Here is a 12,709-nt window from a genome sequence, read left to right as displayed (position 1 = left end):
GGCCTTAGAGTCAACCTAGCTAAACTAAAGTCCTAATAAGTAAGAAGGTAGAAAAAACAGAAACCCCTTCAGGTAGATGGCCCTGCTCGATCTGTAGAAAAGGCGTAGGTAGAAACTCTATAAGATGCACCCAGTGCAAGCTATGGACACATAAGAGGTGCAGCAATATCAAAGGAAGGTTAACTAGGAAGTTAGTTTTTGTATGTGGCAGATGTTTAGGATCAATAAACATTGTAAGTGTGCAGAAAACAACTTCTGCACATTCCAGGGAGAAAAACTAGACGTAGTTGATAGCTTCCGCTATGTGGGTGACCAAGTTAGTAGTGGGGGAGGATGCACTGAAAGTGTAGCTGCTAGAATAAGAATAGCCTGGGCAAAGTTCAGAGAGCTCTTACCTCTGCTGGTGACAAAGGGTCTCTGTCTTAGAGTAAAAGGCAGACTGTATGACGTATGTGTACGAACAGCCATGCTACATGGCAGTGAGACATGAGCCGTGATTGCTGAGGACATGCGTAAGCTCGCAAGGAATGAAGCCAGTATGCTCCGATGGATGTGTAATGTCAGTGTGCATACTCGACAGAGTGTAAGTACCTTGAGAGAAAAGTTGAACCTAAGAAGCATCAGTTGTGGTGTGCAAGAGAGACGATTGCGCTGGTATGGTCATGTGGCGAGGATGGATGAGGATAGCTGTGTGAAAAAGTGCCACACCCTAGCGGTTGAGGGAACCTGTGGAAGAGGCAGGCACAAGAAGACCTGGGATGAGGTGGTGAAGCACGACCTTCGAACTTTAGGCCTCACCGAGGCAATGACTTCTGACCGAAACCTTTGGTAATATGCTGTGCGTGAGAAGACCTGGCAAGCCAAGTGAGAACAAAATCCAAGGCCTCTGCCAGGGGTGTAGCCAGCCCACTTACACGTAACATTCCTTCATTGGACACTAAATTCCGCTTGCGAAGACCTGTTGGGGCAAGAGAAATCGAAATCGAACTAAATTCGACGACTGGCCCCATGCCAACGTCTCCTTCATTGGACACTAAACTCTGCTTGCGAAGACCTGTTGGGGCAAGAGAAATCGAAATCGAACTAAATTCGACGACTGGCCCCATGCCAACGTCTCCTTCATTGGACACTAAACTCTGCTTGCGAAGACCTGTTGGGGCAAGAGAAATCGAAATCGAACTAAATTCGACGACTGGCCCCATGCCAACGTCTCCTTCATTGGACACTAAACTCTGCTTGCGAAGACCTGTTGGGGCAAGAGAAATCGAAATCGAACTAAATTCGACGACTGGCCCCAGGCCAACGTCTCCTTCATTGGACACTAAACTCTGCTTGCGAAGACCTGTTGGGGCAAGAGAAATCGAAATCGAACTAAATTCGACGACTGGCCCCATGCCAACGTCTCCTTCATTGGACGCTAAACTCTGCTTGCGAAGACCTGTTGGGGCAAGCGAAAGCGAAATCGTGATGGCACCACCGTTCGAGCGTGATCGTTACCAGCGTCGCCTTCCTGGCACTTGTGCCGCAGCTTCGCGTTCCTGGCACGTGAAAAGTCATTCGAGCGAGATCGTTGCCAGTGCCCCTGGACTGGCTCTTGTGCAAGTAGCACGTAAAATACACCATTTTGAGCTTGGCCGTTGCCAGTACCTCCTGACTGGCCTTCATGCCGGTGGCACGTAAAAGCACCCACTACACTCTCGGAGTGGTTGGCGTTAGGAAGGGCATCCAGCTGTAGATACTCTGCCAAATCAAATTGGAGCCTGGTGTAGCCATCTGGTTTCACCAGTCCTCAGTCAAATTGTCCAACCCATGCTAGCATGGAAAGCGGACGTTGAATGATGATGATGATGATGATGATGATGATATAAATATATTTCTGTGTGTGTGTGTGTGTGTGTGTGTGTGTTAAATGTTCACGCAGTTATACTTTTGCCTTTCTCTTTTTAACCCATTTCATCAAAGTACTAATTGCTATTTTTACTTTACTTTTCACCACAGGTACAGTGGACATCGCAACTCCGAGTATAAAATTGATAGCTGTCTTAACAATACTGACAACTTAATCCTCAGTGGATCTGAGGACGGATTTGTATATATCTGGGATCTTATCAGTGTGAGTTTCTTTTGTCTCTGAAGAATAGAATTTCAACTGTATGAAACCAAAGGTTCTGAAATTATTTATTCTTCTGATGAGTACTTCAACAGTTTCATCCTTTAACAATTGTCTGAAGGATACTCAACAGAAGAGATGTGAATACGTCTTGTAGTTTCCCTTCATTGATAAGAAAACAAAGGAGGTTATCCTGACATACTTCATGGCCTATTCATCATAGTCATCACTATTTAACCTCTTAACATATTTTCCCTGTATATTTTGGTTCAGAGATATCTAATAAATATATATTTGAATGAAAATCTACGTTCACTCTACTCTGAGGCACTTATTTCATGTTCATGATGTTATTCCCGTTTTCTATCATTAACTATCAGTAACTATCATTTCTGTCAGTAACTTCATCATAAATCATAACTGAACCGAAATAATTTGTGTGCTTATTTTTCCTTATATATAAATTCAAAATGAATGATAGGAAAAGAGATTTTTTGCATGGAAATTGATAATAAATGTTTATGTTAAACCAAGAAGTTAAACCAAACACAGACCAGACTTTTACTGCAATGGCCACGATAATTAACATACCATGCTTTTGTCAACAGCATAATTAAATAATTAATATATCATGCTTTTGTCAACAGCATAATTAAATAACACTGGTCAACAAAATGAAACTTTTTTTAATCATCAGAGTTGCTGATTGACTTTTCTAGGTTAATTTTTGATGCTGATTACGAATCTGAAGTCCGATTTCCTCTATCAGGTCACATTTTCATGTTAATGATACCTGCTGTTTTAACTTATAGAATACATAAAGCATGTCTATATAAAGTATATTGAATACAAGATACGATAATTTCATGGTTTTTTATTGTATAAAATTAAAATTATTGTGTACAAATAAGTTAGAATACACTCAAATGCATAACAACTTAAAAATCTTTGGGAGTTAGACTTTCTATGGTGTTTTGTCTCAGGTTCATCCCTGTATAACATCCAACAGTAGCCAGCTAACATTCCTGCATTCCAAAATCCTTGATATCATTGTTCCATCGATGCAATATCTTGATGAAAGCGTTCCCTTGCTCATCAGACACTGCTCCAAGGTTCTCTGCAAAAAAGTCCAGATGTGAATCAAGGAAATGGACTTTTAGTGACATCCGACAGCCCATTGCAGCGTAAGAGTCTAGAAGACATTTCACTCCATTTCTAAACTCTAGAGATCTCTTGTTGCCTAGGAAATTTTCACAGAACCATATGAAGGATTCTCAGGCTTTAAGCTCAATCTCATCCAGTGCTGTGAGGAAGTGGCTGTCCTTCAAGAGTTTATTTATCTGCGGACCTACGAATACGCACTCCTTCAGTTTTGCCTCGGTGATTTTTGGAAATTTGGCCTTCACATATTCAAAACCTTTTGAGCTTTACCTGGCAAGTATCTTCACAATTTTTTTCATGAGGCCAAGCTTTATGTGAAGAGTGGGGAAGAAGAACATTTTCTGGGTTTAAAAGTGGCTTGTTCTGGACGCTAGAAACTCCTGGCTCATAGGATTTTCGCAAAGGCCACTCTGATTGCACATAGTGCTTGTTAGTTGCACAACTGTCCCATAGGCATAAAAAACAACAATATTTCGTGAACCCAGATTGCATTTCCATCAACATTCCAATCACCTTCAAATCTCCACATATTTTCCAGCTGTAGTTTGTATACTTTATGGCATTGAGGAGTACTTGCATGTTTTCAGAACACTCCTTCATGTGCACTGAATGTCCTATGGGAATGGATGGTTTCTTATTGCCGTTCCGTAGTAGTACTGCCTTGAGGCTTCCCTTAGATGAATCAATGAATAAGCGCCATTCAGCTGGAACATGCTCTTGGAACAAACAGCGAAATAACTCATCAGTGTTATTACTGAAACAAAGTGGTCCATCAACAGAGAAGCATGAAGTCAGATCCCTATTTCTTTTCCTGAAATGAGTAATACAAACATCTTTATTAAGCAGACATTTTTCTTGTAGGCAAGATGCTAATAGTTCAGCTTTATCCTTCGACAATGACAAGTCTCTAACTAAATCATTTAACTCTCCTTGAGAAAATTTCTGTGGTACGTCTTCATTTTCAATCGTGAAATATGCATCCACTTCAGTGTCTTCCACAGCAGTAGTATTTTCTTCAGGAAATACATCTCCGTCAGACATCTGAAGGCCATTTTCTGGTGGTATTGTAATAGGAAGACCATCATCGTTGTGTGGTACTGGCCTTCTTGCTGATTCCAAGTTGGGATACACAATCTTATGCTTGGTCTTTACAGTAAACCCACATACATTAACATTGCAGAAATAACAGCCCATGAAATGATCCTTTGGCTCTCTCCATATCATAGGTATTGCAAACGGCATTGCTCTCTTCCTCTTATTTAACCAATCCCTTAGTCCATTTGAACAAGCTGAGCAGATGATGTGCAGGGGCCAACTCTTATCTTGATCCCTAAGAGAGCAGCCAAAGTATAACTGGTAGACCGTCTTGGTTTCACTTGTGATGGCACGTTTCTGAGCTTTGGTGGTAAATGAACCACAGACATGACAAAATGTATCAGGACTGTTCTTGCAATTCCTTGACATCCTGAGTAGAATTTGATGGTGGTGATGACTTGGCACCTTAAACAGAAAGTAAAATTTATGAAAAGATTGTGAAAACATAAAATGAATACAAATAGTTATAAAACAGAAGTCAGAATTTACCTGTATAAGACGTTTACGTGTAGCGATACTGCTGATGGGAGTTATATACCTCTCTTATCTCATCAGAAAAACTGTGCCTGATAGAAGGAAACTGATTACATTTTTGAAATCTGCGGACAAAACTACATCTAAAACACCATATAATATCCCTGATGAAAATTGGCTGTTGACCAGTGTAATTAGTAAAAGTTTCATGCATTAGTGAATGTGTAATAGAAAACCTTAGATGAATTTAATGAAGCTAAAAATGAATGTTTCAAGTTTCATAATGAGGGCATTAAAAATGCAATTTAGCTACATTCAGTTTCTCTGAGGTTGTTTTAATAAATATCCATCATCATCATCTTCATCCTTTTAATATCTATGTTTTCACATTTGCATGGGAGTGGTAAGAGTATGTTAGGGCAGAGTTAGCTACAGCTGGATGCCTTTCTTTCATCAGCCCCTCCCCCCACCATCACATGTGCATACATGACAGACTGTAAGTGCCCTGAGAAAAAAGTTGGTCATAAGAAGCATCAAATGTGGTGTGCAAGAGAGATGACTGCACTGGTATGGTCATGTGTTACGTATGAACGAGGACAACTGTGTGAAGAAGTAACACTCCCTAACCTATCAAAGGAAGATTAACTGGGAAGATAGTTTTTGTGTGTAGCAGATGCACAGGGGTAATAAACACTGAGGATGTACAGAAAACAGATTCCATCACATGCCAGGGGGAAAAAATTAGAAGTAGTTAATAGCTTCCGCTACCTAGGCGACCAAGTCTGTAGTGGCGGTAGTTCCTCTGAGAGTGTAGCAGCTAGAACAAGAATAGTCAGGGCAAAGTTCAGGGAGCTTCTACCTCTGCTGGAAACTAAGCGCCTCTCACTCAGGATGAAAAGTAGACTGTATGATGCATGTGTGTGACCTGCCATGCTACATGGCAGTGAAACATGGGCCATGACTGCTGAGGACCTGCATAGGCTTGAAAGAAATGAAGCTAGTATAATCCGCTGGATGTGTAATGTCAGTGTGTGTACACGACAGAGTGTAAGTGCCCTGAGAAAAAAGTTGGGCATAAGAAGCATCAAACGTGGTGTGCAAGAGAGATGACTGCACTGGTATGGTTATGTATTATGTTTGGATGAGGACAGCTGGGTGAGCAAGTGCTACTCCCTAACTGTAGAAGGAACCTGTAGAAGAGGTAGACCCAGAAAGACATGGGATGAGATGGTGAAGTATGACCTCCAAACATTGGGCCTCACAGAGGCAATGACAGGAGGCCAGGATCTTCGGAGATATGCTGTGATTGAGAACACCTAGCAACTAAAATGAGATTGCAGCCATGGCCGTTGCCAGTGTTGCATGTCTGGCCCATTTAAGAGTACCCACGCAATATGATATGCTTGAGAAGACCTGATGAGTTGAGTAAAATCAAAGTCGTAGCTGTCACCAGTGCCCCAACTTGCTCCCGTGCTGGTGGCACATTAAAAGCACCATCCGAACATGGCCAATGCCAGTGGCACATAAAATGCACTATCCGAACATGATTGATGCCAGGACTGCCTGACTAGCCCCTGAGCTGGTGGTATGTAAAAAGCACCCACTACTCTCTCGTAGTGGTTGGCATTAGGAAGGGCATCCAGCTGTAGAAACATTGCCAGATCAGATTGGAGCCTGGTGCAGCTGCTAGCTCACCAGACCTCAGTCAAACCGTCGTCCGACCCATGCCAGCATGGAAAACGGACGTTAAATGATGATGATGATGATAATGATATATATATCAGCAACTGTCATTAATATCACTAATGCTTCTTTTTTTTTCTTTTTTCCTTTTCTGGCACCTGTCACCACCATTGTCACCAGGCTGAGACGAAAGCCAAGCTGGAGCATCCTGAGCGAAGACCTGTACACTCACTCAGTCACCATCCAACTGATGCTGTCCTCCTCACGGCATCAGGAAGCAAGATGTACATGTGGACATCACGTTACCGCAACAAGGATGATTGATCCTAATAACCCTGTCCCCTTACCACCACCACCACCACCACCACCACTGCCATCCCTTCCTGCATAGATCCGTTTTCCATGCTGGCTTGGATTGGACTGTTTGACTAAAAACTGATAATCTGATTTGGCATGGTTACTACAGTTAGATAAGCTTGGCTGGATAACCTTTAATCATTGTACAATATAACTGCTGATTGGTTGATCGACAACTTTGCATCTTGTAACAGAGAATAAAAATACTCCACAACCTCTGTTGAATATTCTTCTCTCTAATTTACATGCATCCATATACACACGTATAGGTACACACATACACACACTCGGCTGTTAAGAAGTTTGCTTCCCAGCTGCATTGTTTCAGGTTCAGTGCTACAGTATGGCACCAGTGTTTTCCTTAATCATTTTACATGCAGTAACTTCTTCAACTCTCACAGTTGAGAAAGTTTCCGTACAAATAGGCAATGCTATTAACCCTTTTGTTACCATATTTCTGTTGAGATGCTCTATGTTTCTTTAATTTTAAATATAACAAAAGAATTTGCTAAAATAACATAGTTATCATTAAGATTGTGTTAGGAACATTAATTGTGACTAAGATTTGGTGGAAGATTTTAATTCAGAACTTTTGAAAACAAGGCATTTGTACTACAGAGTCAGAGATGGTTTCAGCTGGTTTGTTATCGAAAGGGTTAAGTTTACTAAACACGACACAGTTACTAGTGTATAGAACTGGTTGAAGAGAGCTCAAAACCGTACAATAAATACATTTGTTTGACCGATTTCACTTCTTACATCTACCATTTGGTTAACACAACCCAGGAGACATAATGCAACAAGCAATGGAAAATATTCTTGGCGGAATCAATGGTGTGAAAGTCATCATTGACAGCATACTAGTATGATGTAGTTCCAATAAAGAGCGTGAGAGGATATTGAAACAAGTCCTTAATCATATTAATCATATATGACTAAACATTGACAAAGCGGAAATCGACAAAGATAAAGTTAATTCTGTTGGTCATATACACACTTGCCATGATATTAAAATAAATCCAGAGTATGTATGTGCACTTGTTGAGATACCACAATCCTCAGACAAGCAATAATTACTTAGAGTTTTGGAAATGAACACCAATGTTACAAAATTCATTCCTAATTTATCCTCACAAACATTAATGTTCTGATAGAACAAACTATACTGCTGTAGTTACCACGAGAGAAACACTCATGAATGGCCTGTGGTGCCAAATGCACTCTTGTTTATATCACTAGCAGGGAGACAAATCTCTGGGACCACCAGGTAATGTGATTTCAACCTTCTTTGGTCTTGCCAATGATGGATACTTGACCACTAGAGATAGCAGTGATATATAGAATAACGCTCGAACTGGTAGTGGTGTCATGAGGCTACAAAAGATGACATCAAATTCACACGAAATTATACACACCAGAAGAGGTTTGATAAACTATAATAAAAGAACTAAGGACAAGCTCCAGTTCTAACATATTGTGATGCCATTATATTTTCTGTAGACAGCTCAAAAGATGATCTCTGAGTATGTATACTGCAAGGTGACCTTTCCATCATGTATGCATCAATAGAAACAATTACTCAAGACTAGAGACAGAAGTATTGGCCATAATCTTTGGATGTACATGGAGAAGCTGTATTAGTTGAAACTAATTGCTAACCATTAGGATCAATTTTTTAGAACAATCTTTGTCTATGCACATCACAAGTTAAGAAAATTATTTTACATTTTGGAAAGCTCTGAAAAATACATAACATTTCACATTCCAGTCATAAAATTTTATTTGCATATTTGATTGACAGGGCCTTCTTGGTCAAATAAGTTGCTGTAGGCAAAAATAAAGTCCAGCCCATTATGTATACATGCATGCCTGTCTGTCTGTATGTATGAATGCATGTAAGTATATTTATGTATGATATTGTTGAGTACGTTATATATTGCTATGGCATTGGTGTCATGTATGCGGCAGGTGTATATGTATTTACACGTATCGATACATTTATATAGATATACTGTACAATGATACACATTCCAGCTGTAATGTTAGTCTTACCATTAACTCAAAACTTCGTCCCAAGCATCTCATCCTTCAGATGATCTGAGATTATCCATGACTGTACAGATATTATGGATGTATGGGACACTAGACCTTGTATTGCATACAATTAAGTTTAGGCGAATTGGATAAGCAGTTTAAGATTTTAATACTAAATACTTCGTTTTCATCAGTGCCACCTCGACAGGCTCCCGTGCCGGTGGCATGTAAAAACACCATCCAAACGTGGTCGACACCAGCTCCCTCTGACTCCCATGCTAGTGGCACATAAAAGCACCATCAATCCCAGTACTTGACTGGCACTTTATTCTATCGACCCTGGAGGGATGAAAAGCAGAGTTGACCATAGTGGAATGGGAACTTAGAACATGAAGATTTAGAAAAAATACTGGAAGGCATTTTCCTAATGTTCTAACAATTCTGCAAAGTGCTGACTTATCCACTGATGAATAATGAGAATATTTGCAGTAAGAAAGAAGACATACCATCTACAGCTACAAACAAGGGAAATTTTTATTTAACCAAGTTGGTGCTAGTGAAATTTTTGTAGAAATGTGTATAGTAGGGCAGATGTTAATCATTTTGTATTATTGGTACGTTCTTTCATCTCAGGAGAACAGATCACTGAGTTGATATCGCTAGAACAATATTCTTACGTATGTAAGTTTCAGTGTTTACTGCAAGATATTACAGTCGTTTATAGATCAATGTTAATATCATATTGTAATGTTATAAATGAAGATGGCCTCTGATACATCAGTCTCTATTCCTTATTCCTTTAATTTCATATACTTCTGCTGTTTAATAACTATAATAACAGCTCCATTACACTCTTTAATATCTAAGTAAATTAATGTTAACAGAGCTGAATAAGACAACTAGAAATTTTCCAAAGTAGAAACGAATGAATCATTAAGTAAATGTGGTGAACGTTGTACATTGAAATATTTAACATCTTCAATTAGATATTAAATCATTATGAAATACCTCCTGCAATAACATCAGCAAGTATGTTAGTGTTAACAAATGAACGTTTAGATTATTAAAACGTTAAATGAAAATAATATGCAGTGAAGGAATAAAATTAGTGAAAGACCAATATCATTTATTTTTTCTGGCCAATACAAAAGACAGATTTGGACATGTTCCAGCCTTATTTCTAATCTTCACCTCTTTATGATGACCTAGTCTAATCTAGGAAACATAGAATGCATTTAATATTCCAATAAAAGCAATCTATATTATCCTGCCAATGTCTCTGTTTCTAATGGGATGTCAACATCATTTTAATCATACAAGAAGTAATGGAATCAGTTGTAAGAAAACTATCGCCTATATTGGTTTCAAGTTTTAACACAAGGCCAAAAGTTTCAAGGCTCGGGGTAAGTCGATTACATCGACCCCAGTGCTCGACTGGTACTTATATTATTGACTCCAAAAGTATGGAAGGCAAAATCGACCTTGGTAGAATTTGAACTCATAACATAGCAACGCACGAAATGCAAATGAGCATTTTGTCCGGTGTCCCAACGATTCTCCCAGCTCAACACCTTACAACTATGTCCTCTGTCACTTGTAATCTGTCTCCTCTCTCTTTGACAACCACATCAGTTTCTGTAGAACCAAATCTACCAGACTAACTCGCTTGCATCACACACCTGACGTTTGTCAAGGAGAATCATTTGGTTAAGACATTGTGTGTATAATAGGAAATAAAGAAAAAAAGTATCGGAGGAGCGATGCATACCCTGCGCACATATTTTTTTCGCAAATTATAATGTGGCCTACAGTGCTTTGCTTACCCATGCATTTCAATTGAATTGTATTAATTGTTTTCTTAGTATCAGCATTTTAGGTAGGTATTTATACTCCGGTGAAATTAAGGAACCAACTCGTAAATAAACGAAATCCTCGAATCCATCACAGTAAACACACACATACACACACGCACACACACACGCACACACACACACACACACACACACACACACACACACACACACACACACACACACACACACACAGAGTCGCATATGTATGGATGTACACACTCGTATCTACATGCATAGGCACTCCATGATCTATACACGCAGGCGAGAGCCGATTTATATGAAAAAGTTGCTTATCGGGAAATTTGAAAGTACTAATTAAATTTTTTTTTTTAAATAATCAAACCAAATGTTCATCATTTTGAGTCGCTCAACCAATGAGTATTTCTGCGAAATATGGTGAAAATCCGTTCAGCCGTTTTCCAGTAACTTTGAAAACACCCAAACAAACAAACACAAGTGATTACAATAGCCTGCTTTCTCTTACGTGCCAAGGGTAATAAGTGAATATGTCAATATGCCTTTAAGAATGTTCTTAGTTATCACCACATCGTCAAGCAGAGTGATGTATGTTTTGTTAATGACTGGGAGAAGTGTTTAGTATACTCTTTGCTGGACAAACAAAGCAGCGACAGCACAGTATAGGAGAAAACACTCTTTATTATGTTTCTATAGAGTGGGAGAGGTCCACATAAAGAGGAAAATCTTAAACATGGCACCATGGGAACAACCTCATAAGACATATGTTGTCCACGGGGTCAAGCAAAAAAGAGATGCTGGATTGTGCATATCTTCAGAAGGTTCTAGGCTGTCCCTTCAGTGAAACCTCACCACTTTGGGTCGTGGGGTGAAGGAGAGGACGACCAAAGAACTTCTGGTACCATTATGTGAAGAACTGAGTAAAAATTTATGGATCGAGTTTGGAAGTAAATGGAATGGAAGGAGACAGAAAATGGAAAAAATATAATTCATAAACAATCGTTACTCTAACTCAAAACACTAAAATTAACATCTAACCGTAATTCTTAACCCTAAACCCTATCTTTAGACTATATAGACGCGTGTCTGTGTGTGCTAAATTATTTATTGACAGCAATGATGCAAGATATAATACACTTGGAAAGCTCTAAAAGACAATAAATTTACTTTATATATTTTTATTTTAAACATCTATGTTTTATTTTTTGTTTATTTGTTATAATAAATTCTTTTTAAGCTTACTTTTTTAATATCTGAATTTATTATAAAATTTAGTTAGTGTAAAATTTTTATTTCGTGATTGGGTCCGGGAAGAGAAAAAATTTTCCCACGAGACTTCCGGACCCTAGTAATAAACTCATTTACATACAGCCAGCCAGAGCAGAGCCACCTTTATCCTTTCTTCTTTTCTGGTCAACACTGTGCATTCCTTACGCTTTTTCTCTCTACTGGCCGAGGGCACCCTTGTTGCCACTATCGAAAAATAATTTTGCTATCACTACCAGTGCTACTGTCGGGCAAACGAATAAATATATGTAAATAATATTTCTTCCGTCTTGGTGTTGATCCTTCGATGTTCACTGGTTACTCCGACGTTGGCACAATAATACACTTGCCCAGACTGAATTGCTGGAGTTATTTCATTTTTTCCAGAAAAATGTTTTAAAAAAGTTATAGAGGTTTAAAGTTTGCTCATTTTCACAAACACAAGATGTCCATTCTTCAATATTTCTAAGGATAGATATGACTTTTATCAAATGCAGATCCATGTATGGAGCTTGATATAACTTGAAAAATATAGTTTTAAATGTTATTTAAAGTAAATACGGCTACAAAAATGAAAACAGAATTTATTATTTTAGTATCTTCAGTAAATAAAGATCATCAAACAGTCACTATTTTCAATCTAACCAGGTTTAAATGTCATGTTGTTGACAGTAATGTACTTTATACAATTAGATGTTAA

The 12,709-nt window shown here is 38.9% G+C and overlaps 1 protein-coding gene across 1 annotated transcript in view; it reads left to right on the top strand.

The window, feature by feature from the left end:
* The window catches only part of LOC128251056 (uncharacterized), a 40,534-nt gene extending 33,436 nt beyond the window's left edge, over positions 1-7,098 (top strand). Inside the window, exon 2 of the transcript XR_016238863.1 lies at positions 6,704-7,098. The gene's annotated coding sequence lies outside the window, so the exon portion shown is untranslated. The remainder of the gene's footprint in view (positions 1-6,703) is intronic.
* Positions 7,099-12,709: the final 5,611 nt, after the last annotated feature.

This window comes from Octopus bimaculoides, chromosome 28, assembly GCF_046866305.1.
Source record: "Octopus bimaculoides isolate indiv1 chromosome 28, ASM4686630v1, whole genome shotgun sequence".
NCBI classification, from domain to species: domain Eukaryota; kingdom Metazoa; phylum Mollusca; class Cephalopoda; order Octopoda; family Octopodidae; genus Octopus; species Octopus bimaculoides.
The sequence above is the reverse complement of the archived record's forward strand: the minus strand, read 5'-3'. Positions and strand labels throughout refer to the sequence as shown.